At 32.3% G+C, this 10,576-nt stretch overlaps 1 protein-coding gene and 1 long non-coding RNA gene across 3 annotated transcripts in view; both read left to right on the top strand.

Annotated features, from left to right (window-relative positions):
- The first annotated feature begins 1,185 nt into the window (after nt 1-1,185).
- Nucleotides 1,186-3,486, top strand: LOC136997063 (uncharacterized). 2 transcript variants are annotated; one of them, XR_010887877.1, is made up of 2 exons: nt 1,186-3,024; nt 3,405-3,486. It is a non-coding gene; the product is annotated as an uncharacterized lncRNA (long non-coding RNA). The 2 variants fall into 2 exon arrangements; XR_010887878.1 differs by having other exon boundaries at nt 1,186-3,059; nt 3,405-3,446.
- Nucleotides 3,487-8,783: 5,297 nt separating this feature from the next.
- The window catches only part of Rrp5 (Ribosomal RNA Processing 5), a 7,836-nt gene continuing 6,043 nt past the window's right edge, over nt 8,784-10,576 (top strand). Inside the window, exon 1 of the mRNA XM_067347238.1 lies at nt 8,784-10,576. This exon is cut by the window's right edge and continues 1 nt beyond it. The gene's annotated coding sequence lies outside the window, so the exon portion shown is untranslated.

The following is a 10,576-nucleotide window of genomic DNA, read 5'->3' as shown; positions in this document are numbered from 1 at the left end:
CTGCAAAACAACGTGTATAGTAATAATTAGGACCGTATTTTAATGAATAGTTAATTTAAATAGAAACGAATAATGAATCCGAGTAAGACCACAAGAAAATGAATATGATAATAATGCAGCAACGTAATAAGAAATAGTAATCAACCATTGTGACTGACGTGTAATTATTTAAGTTTTATTATCATGAATTTGAAATGAAAGAATCGCTTAATACCATTAGAATGCATCAAGTATATGTTGACCGAAAATTTAAGAGAGTAACATTGGGTTTCGCTGATCATAAAAACTTTCTCCGTTTTCAGCGAGATTTTGCATATAATTAAGGTACCTGTCTTCGCATTCGTGACACTCGGAAATCGGTTGAATCAACGCGAGGTAGCGATGGCAAATAATGCAATGTAATCTTGGGCGGCGACGCCCGACGGATGCGTAATGCCTATCATTTAAAACTACGAATAAACTTTTATATTCAATCGGTTCGCTAGCGATGCATTCTTTGCAAAGACGCTCTTTTGCCGTAGGATTCACGAAGCTGGTTTCACGAACGCAACTAGCTAAGGAGCACCTATAAAGATATTCCAATCGAGGCGACCGACAAGCGTAACGTTTCCCCACACACATATCAATTATTTAAAATTCGATTAATCAGACGGTTGATTTAATAAGCTAGTTATAACTAACGTACGTATTCCCGGGCCTCCGCCAAGTAGAACGCTGGTAGGATCGGGAAGATTAACAACACTTCGTCCTTCTCGAGTTAATTGATTTGTTAGCCTTATAAAATGATTGAGACACGCGAGACAGTGACGCACTGGAAAAGGTTGAGATACGTTCTGGCCACAAACACGACACTTTGCTAATGGAACTATAGAACCGATATTCAAATGATGTCCGAGGACGTGTTCGAAATCATTTCGCGTTGGTTCTGATAAATCGTGATAGCAATTGAGGCACAATATCGTGCCAGTATTTCTATTCAAGCACGCGTTATCCAAGATACAGTACACGAAACGACAATTACAATTTGAGTCTGGGCGCGAAGATGTTACTTCGGTATCTGGCATTTTCTCTTGCTCAGATTTTAACTTTAAACCTTCCCATGCAAATAAATTTGGAACGGACTCACCGGTGTCGACTTGTATGGTACCTGAAGCCAGTGATAACTCAATCTAATTGTAAGGCCAGTGTTGCGATATGGGACCGGTTGTATGCGCATGTGCGACAATACGGCGTCAGTACAGTGTCTCATACAAATTAAACAAGGCACCGTTACCCCGCTACATTAAAAATATTTCTAAATTTTTTGAAATTGATTGAAATTTTTTACTTCTTGGTTTTTTAGCTGCTGGCTCCGTAGATTCCATGCTTGTAAATAAATAAATCTTACCTTATTTGTAGTCACCAGACCTTCTCATGTCAAAACGTCCCGCCATACGGTCAACACATAACATATAACGGCACTGGATCTCCATCACTGCACATGCGCAGAGCCGCACATGCGCATACAACCGGTCCCATATCGCAACACTGTGTAAGGCGCCCGATCGGTTCCAGGATCGATCTTCCAATAGCAGGCTGATAGTCGTATGGAGATGAATCTTCAGATGCGTCATTGTTGCTGGTTATCTTGCGGTCGAGGAATCACTGCACTAGGGTTATTTCGCGACACGTCTTTACCTTTTATTATTCGTTGGAATTTAAGGATCGCACGCTAAATTGGAATAATGTTTAAGGATTTGAAATTAAAGATAAAATTCTCAAAGCAACCAAATAAATGTAATTATAAATGAAAATAAGAGTACATTGGTTTATAAATGAAATTACACTCAAACGAACTTATAAGATAAGAATTCTTACAAACATATTAGCACTTATGTTCTAGAAATGGAACGCGCAGTTTGCGAATTAAGTAATTGAACATATAAAATTGATAAACCGAACTTAAATTAACCGTACCGAACTAGGACGAAACTAGAACTGGAATTAGAATTAGACCAAGACTGAGTCAGAATTGAAATTGCGAATGCGAAGACTAACGATTTGACCGAAACTGACTCTCTGACTGAGTATTGACGGCTTACTGAAAAATTGAATACTGACTCGGCGGCATCGCAGGGCCCGTATTTATACTCCTCTGGATCTTCAGAGACAAAGGTTTGTCCTATGCAATAGGACCGCACATGGATGTAATCTCGCTTTAGAATATCGGATGTTCGAGGCATGGTTTATATAAAACTGCAGGCGATACTCGAACCTAAGTTTTGAGAGTGGTATGGTTAACATAAAACCGTAGGTGATATCCGGACCTAAGTTTTGAGAGCGACGACAGATAATTTACAGTCGTACGCTTTGAAACGCAACAAGGGGTTTACGTTACGCGAAAGGTTTCGTGTTGCGCCTTTCTGGCGACATGTGTCGAGCGCTATTGATACAGCGAGCGATAATTCCAAGAGGCGATAAACTAGAAAGTTTAAAACAAAAATTTACGAGTGGAAATCTACTTGCTAAAATATGGGGACGTTACAATATACATCAATGTTACCCTACTAGCTCTGTGTTACCGACATTTTGTGCACATAGCATAGAACAGAACCAAACATTGTGCACATAGCATGGAACAGAACCAAACATTGTGCACATAGCATGTTACCCACTGGAAAGTATCATGCACATGGCTTAGTAGTTCAATGTGCACGTTTTGTGCACATAGAGGCGTCTTGAATTGTGGTTGCAGCTAAATCGGGGGGATGACCGCTCTCAGGCTTCTCTCTGGCATTAGTTATAGCCACGAAGTAAAAGTAAGGAGACGTAACTAGATAGCGTATAGAGAAAAAAGTTGGTCACGAAAAATGTTCCACGAAGGAGGAGGTTTGCCGAATGGAATAACTTGCAACATTTCGTCGCCATCTTAAATCTGTTCTTTTTTAGCTGTACCATGAGGAACATGAACTGAACTGACTGCACTAAGAGCAAGAGCAAGTAAAAAGCTTACTTTGTGCTTGTGAAATATTCGTATGCAACGTGGTATGCAAATAATTTTAATTAAACATTTATATAAGGTATATATTTCAAGATTATAAATTTTAAAGTAAATGTAGTTTAACATTTAACATTTTATTTTTAATTGTTTTGCAGAAAATTAGAATTTATTGTAGTATTAACTTTTAATTTTTATAACCTAAAATTGTTGCATGTTAAATCAATTAATATTTCGCTATAAGCAATATCTTTTAATCTATCTATCTATTTATCTATCTATTAATAAATCAGCATAGATATATTTTCTAAGTATGTCCAAATATTAATATAAATAATTTTTAGCAATATATTAATATTTTCATTTTTTTATTTATAAGATAATTTAACTGCATTTTATTTTTAAATATTTTTAATTTTTATTATAGATATAATAAATTCTGAAGTAATGGCCTGTTGTGTCAAAGGTTGCAATTCAAGGGGAGATAAAAAAGGATCAGAAAAAAGAAATTTATATTCTTTATATTCTTTATGTTCTTTAAAAATTTGTAACATTTTTTTTATTTTTTAAAAATTTATTTGTTTATTTCAATTTCATACTTACGTTCCATGCTTTTCTAATCCTTATAACCTTTTCTCTCACTGTGGTCTCATCTGTCATTGACAATTTAAAGATGGCGACGAAATGTTGCAAGTTATTCCACTCGGCAAACCTCCTCCTTCACGGAACATTTTTCGTGACCACTTTCAATCTATGTAGTTACGTCTCCTTACTTTTACTTCGTGGTTATAGCCATAGACATAGGAATATAGGGACCGAGCATATCGTTGCGGGGGGGAAGCTACTGCGGGACGGTGCGACGAGGTAAAGTGTGCCTAAATTTGATTGGCTATTAGTTTGCGCAAGCGCGATGTAAGTATCGTGCGACTTCCAGTGTGCATGGACATAGGAATATAGGGTCAGAGTGTAACGTCGCGAGAGGAAAATCACTGAAGGAAGGGGACGAGGTAAACTGTGCATATTTTTGATTGGCTACTATTTGACGCAAGTGCAATTGGTCATTATTCGACGCAAAAATATTATGCAATTTGGGCAGATATAATGAGCATTTGAAGTTATATCAAGAAAAAACATTAATTAAAATTGTTATTTTAAATATATTTTGTGAATATAAAAAATGGTGCAGTGTTTTGTACAGTCTTGTAAAAATAGATCCGACTATCAAAATTGGAAACAAAGTAATAGCAGAAATAATGTAAAAATAACATTTCACAGGTATTGAAATTATTTATTCATATTAAAGTTAATATTATATGTTTAAAATAATATTATATATTTTATTTTAAAAGTATAAGTTGTTAAAAATATTGTTTTTTTTCTTAGTTTTCCCAAAGATCCTAAAACTCGTACATTGTGGTTAGATATTTTGGAAATAAATTCATCATCTATCCCAAGTACAGCTCGTATTTGCTCTGTCCACTTTGAAGAGAAATTCTTTGACAGAACATGTTTGATAACTCGACTTAGACGAAATGCATTACCTAGTGCAGTGCTCGGAATTAGTCTGAACATTTCAGCCGATTTCCGTGGTATACGCCTCCTCTCCTCTCCTTACCGCGCGCACCGCAGCCGCCAGGGCCAGCGCCGCCGAGCGTTAGGAGCGGCACTATCCGATTATGAATGGGTTCTTCTCCCTATTTATTAAAATTTAAAAAAATTTATTAAAATTTATTTATTAAAAATAAATTTAAAAATAAAAAATTTATTTTTAATAAATTTCAATAAATTTTTTTAAATTTTAATAAATAGGGAGAAGAACCCGCTTATAATCGGATAGTGCCGCTCCTAACGCTCGGCGGCGACTAGCGGCTGCGGCGGCGGGTAAGAGAGAGGAAGGAGGCGTATATCACGGAAATCGACTGAAATGTTCAGACTAATTCCGAGCACTGACCTAGTGTATAATAACAACAGCATACGTATAACGATAACCAATCAGATTCAGGCACAGTATCATGGCGGACCCCCCCGCATTTTGGCTTCACTCCCCTCGTCTATCAACCAAGTTTACGCTCCGTCCCTATATTCCTATGTCCATGGTTATAGCATAATGGCCGGAGCACAGACTTTTGCATAAAGCATAACGCATAAGCATAAGGAAATTGATTGGTCCATTTCCTTATGCATTTGCTTATGCTTATATATAGACCAATCAATTTCCTTATGCTTATGCGTTATGCTTTATGTAAAAGCTTGTGCTCTCGGCTTATATGTGGCACCAAAGTACCATGTGACCGTAGTTCCCGCTCCCCGAAAGCGGCTTCATTCCCCGCGGCTTACACTCCGTCTCCTTATTCCTATGTCTATGGTAGGAGCATATTGCTGCATGCGACACGAACAAACCTATAGCAGAGAGAAGCCTGAGAGACGCCACGGCCAGGTTTTACGTGATCCGCGAAAGCGATACGCCACCTGTGGACCTAAAATGTGGACATTGGAACTACGTAGCCATGTGCACAATTTTTGGTTTCGTTCCGTGCTATGTCCACGAAAGATCGATAATACAGAGTAATGTGCACATTGATGTATATATAATGTACATAAAATAAATTTTTAGTCTAAACACATGCACATTCATTATTTATTTTTATGTTAAAGCTTTATTTGTAATAAATTGTAAATAAGAACAAAAGTATCAAACGTTGAAGCAATCAGGCACAGATTTAATCAAATAATGCTTTTATTAATTAATTTTTTGTTAAGTATAGTTAAAAATTATCTGATTTATGTCGTGTTTGATGTCATTTTAATCGCAAAATTCTTATTAATTCATAAAAATTATTTTCAAACCGATAAAATGCGAAATAAAGGTTTTACTTTTCACTTTATAAAATGTTTACATTCGTGACTTGAGGGATGGGGAAGTCCATTGTAAAAGAGTTCGGAACTCTTCTTTGATGATAGGTCATCTCGCTCGCTCTTCACTCGCGGTCTCACTCACGATTCTTCGGCCAGCTTAGACGATAGCAGGAGCGAGCGAGACGATGATGAGTGCGAGCGAGACAATAGCAGGAGCGAGCGAGACGATGATGGGAGCGAGCGAGAGGGAAATAGCAGCGTACAATGAATAGCCAGATCCTCGAGCTTCTTTGCACGCTACTATTTTTATCTCACTTGCTCTTATGATTGTTTCACTCACTCACTCTTATGCTCATCTCGCTCGCTGTCAAGCCCGTCGCTGGCAAGCGGCTGGTGAGAAGACAGTTCATGATAGATAGATAAATGTGATGATAGATAAATTTTTTTAAAGAATATATATTGTATGAGTTAATTATTTTAGAGTTATATATATATAAATTTTTGTTATAGATATTTTTTTTATTTGTTTATGTAATTCTTCGATAATTAATCAAAGGAGTTTGAAATTAAATATTAGGAGTTTTAACTTTATTAATATTAATTATAATGTTTTATTTTTTACCATGAATAAAATCTTTGATAAATATTATAAGATTGCACTCTTTAAATAAAATATTTTTTAAATTTTTATTAATTATTTTATTTTACTAACATTATTAGGATCGCAATCCATTCCATAATATCCATTTTCTTACATATTTTTAAGACAAGTTTTTTTAAGACAAGTATTTTTAAGACAGTCTTATCTTTAATACATTTTATTTACTCATCTATATCTCTTACTATATCTCATCATTTTTCATTATCAAATACTGACATAATAATATTTATTGTTTACATTAATTTTTTATCACCAATACATTTAGATAACAATTTTACTAATAATAGTTAATATCGAAGAATATATTTTAAAAACAATGTGGAAATAATAATTTTCTATTAGCTCTTATTTAATTTATTGAATGTCTGTCTTAACACAATTTTTTATTATTATTATTATTACCATATAATTTAAAAAGACTAAGTAATTTTTTAATATAAATTTATGAATTTATTATAAAACATATCCACAGTAATAATTTCGTTTCAAAATAATTAAAGTCCAAAAAACATTAACATATTAAACTATTCAAATACCTCAATAAATATTCATCTTATACCTTCAAAAAATAGTTATTTCATATTCCACCATAACAATTAATGCTAATCTTCTAAAATATATTCAAAATTAAAAGCTGAAACAAATTCTGCCAAATAAATTCTAATTTAAAACATCAAAAATATGTACTATTAATAATATCAATACTATATATAAATACTAAATATCTATCAGAAAGAAAGAAAAGGAATCAAAATAAGGATATATTGGATACAGATCAGAGGTTCCGAAATAATAATACAAATACCCAGCTTGGCAAAAAAATGATTTTTAAAGAAATTGCGCTACTTAGAATATAATCAGAAGAAATAAAAAACTTAATAAATTTTTTTTGCGAAGCCGGGCATTAGTCTCATGTAAAGTTTGTGGACAAAATGTTTATTTAGTTTACTGTAACATTAACATGTTTTCATTTATGCTGTAATATGAAAATTTATATTATTTGGAAAGAACATTTTTTTTAAACAAGAAGGCCATTGTTTTACATGTATGTACACATATTTATTTATATTGAGCAGAATTAAACTTTTGAACGTAGAACTTATTTTCAAAAAATGTTTGAAAGGATAAAAATGATGTTTTAATATAAAAAAGAAATTTTATTTATTTTTACTTATATTGCCGTTAATGAGCATGACGTAAAGACCGCAATCACAGTTGAAATAATTGCATAAATCGTAGACTAGCAGGTCTTATCACGGGAATTAATCAATGAGTCTTAAGTATGGTCATGCTACGAAATTGTAAAGTATCATGTTATATTTCTTGTTACCAATGATACGAAATAAGATGCAAAATGCAATAATGATTTTAGGAAGTATGCTTAATTCTGTAATATGATTTATTAAGTAAGCACAATAATACTTGATTAGCCACTTTGGTATTCTGTACATATCTAAAAAATAAGGTACACATGCGTATCATACACACTAGATATACACAGAATACCAAAATGGCTAATCAAGTAAGATTGTGATTATTTAATAAATCACATCGCAATAATTAACAGACGTCCTGAGATCATTATTACATATAGCATCTTATTTCGTATCAAAGACGTAACAAGAAATATAACATGATACTTTACAGTTTAGAAGAAGGACCATACCTACGACTCGTAGATTAATCCCCGTGATAAGACCTGCTAGTCTACGATTTATGCAATTATTTCAACTGTGATTGCGGTCTTTACGTCATGCTCATTAACGGCAATATAAGTAAAAATAAATAAAATTTCTTTTTTATATTAAAACATCATTTTTATCCTTTCAAACATTTTTTGAAAATAAGTTCTACGTTCAAAAGTTTAATTCTGCTCAATATAAATAAATATGTGTACATACATGTAAAACAATGGCCTTCTTGTTTAAAAAAAATGTTCTTTCCAAATAATATAAATTTTCATATTACAGCATAAATGAAAACATGTTAATGTTACAGTAAACTAAATAAACATTTTGTCCACAAACTTTACATGAGACTAATGCCCGGCTTCGCAAAAAAAATTTATTAAGTTTTTTATTTCTTCTGATTATATTCTAAGTAGCGCAATTTCTTTAAAAATCATTTTTTTTGCCAAGCTGGGTATTTGTATTATTATTTCGGAACCTCTGATCTGTATCCAATATATCCTTATTTTGATTCCTTTTCTTTCTTTCTGATAGATATTTAGTATTTATATAGTATTGATATTATTAATAGTACATATTTTTGATGTTTTAAATTAGAATTTATTTGGCAGAATTTGTTTCAGCTTTTAATTTTGAATATATTTTAGAAGATTAGCATTAATTGTTATGGTGGAATATGAAATAACTATTTTTTGAAGGTATAAGATGAATATTTATTGAGGTATTTGAATAGTTTAATATGTTAATGTTTTTTGGACTTTAATTATTTTGAAACGAAATTATTACTGTGGATATGTTTTATAATAAATTCATAAATTTATATTAAAAAATTACTTAGTCTTTTTAAATTATATGGTAATAATAATAATAATAAAAAATTGTGTTAAGACAGACATTCAATAAATTAAATAAGAGCTAATAGAAAATTATTATTTCCACATTGTTTTTAAAATATATTCTTCGATATTAACTATTATTAGTAAAATTGTTATCTAAATGTATTGGTGATAAAAAATTAATGTAAACAATAAATATTATTATGTCAGTATTTGATAATGAAAAATGATGAGATATAGTAAGAGATATAGATGAGTAAATAAAATGTATTAAAGATAAGACTGTCTTAAAAATACTTGTCTTAAAAAAACTTGTCTTAAAAATATGTAAGAAAATGGATATTATGGAATGGATTGCGATCCTAATAATGTTAGTAAAATAAAATAATTAATAAAAATTTAAAAAATATTTTATTTAAAGAGTGCAATCTTATAATATTTATCAAAGATTTTATTCATGGTAAAAAATAAAACATTATAATTAATATTAATAAAGTTAAAACTCCTAATATTTAATTTCAAACTCCTTTGATTAATTATCGAAGAATTACATAAACAAATAAAAAAAATATCTATAACAAAAATTTATATATATATAACTCTAAAATAATTAACTCATACAATATATATTCTTTAAAAAAATTTATCTATCATCACATTTATCTATCTATCATGAACTGTCTTCTCACCAGCCGCTTGCCAGCGACGGGCTTGACAGCGAGCGAGATGAGCATAAGAGTGAGTGAGTGAAACAATCATAAGAGCAAGTGAGATAAAAATAGTAGCGTGCAAAGAAGCTCGAGGATCTGGCTATTCATTGTACGCTGCTATTTCCCTCTCGCTCGCTCCCATCATCGTCTCGCTCGCTCCTGCTATTGTCTCGCTCGCACTCATCATCGTCTCGCTCGCTCCTGCTATCGTCTAAGCTGGCCGAAGAATCGTGAGTGAGACCGCGAGTGAAGAGCGAGCGAGATGACCTATCATCAAAGAAGAGTTCCGAACTCTTTTACAATGGACTTCCCCATCCCTCAAGTCACGAATGTAAACATTTTATAAAGTGAAAAGTAAAACCTTTATTTCGCATTTTATCGGTTTGAAAATAATTTTTATGAATTAATAAGAATTTTGCGATTAAAATGACATCAAACACGACATAAATCAGATAATTTTTAACTATACTTAACAAAAAATTAATTAATAAAAGCATTATTTGATTAAATCTGTGCCTGATTGCTTCAACGTTTGATACTTTTGTTCTTATTTACAATTTATTACAAATAAAGCTTTAACATAAAAATAAATAATGAATGTGCATGTGTTTAGACTAAAAATTTATTTTATGTACATTATATATACATCAATGTGCACATTACTCTGTATTATCGATCTTTCGTGGACATAGCACGGAACGAAACCAAAAATTGTGCACATGGCTACGTAGTTCCAATGTCCACATTTTAGGTCCACAGGTGGCGTATCGCTTTCGCGGATCACGTAAAACCTGGCCGTGGCGTCTCTCAGGCTTCTCTCTGCCTATAGTAACTGATACTAACTGATA

The sequence above is a fragment of the Linepithema humile genome, chromosome 1 (genome assembly GCF_040581485.1).
Source record: "Linepithema humile isolate Giens D197 chromosome 1, Lhum_UNIL_v1.0, whole genome shotgun sequence".
NCBI lineage: Eukaryota > Metazoa > Arthropoda > Insecta > Hymenoptera > Formicidae > Linepithema > Linepithema humile.
Note: the sequence above shows the minus strand (reverse complement) of the source record. Positions and strands in the feature narration are given on the sequence as shown.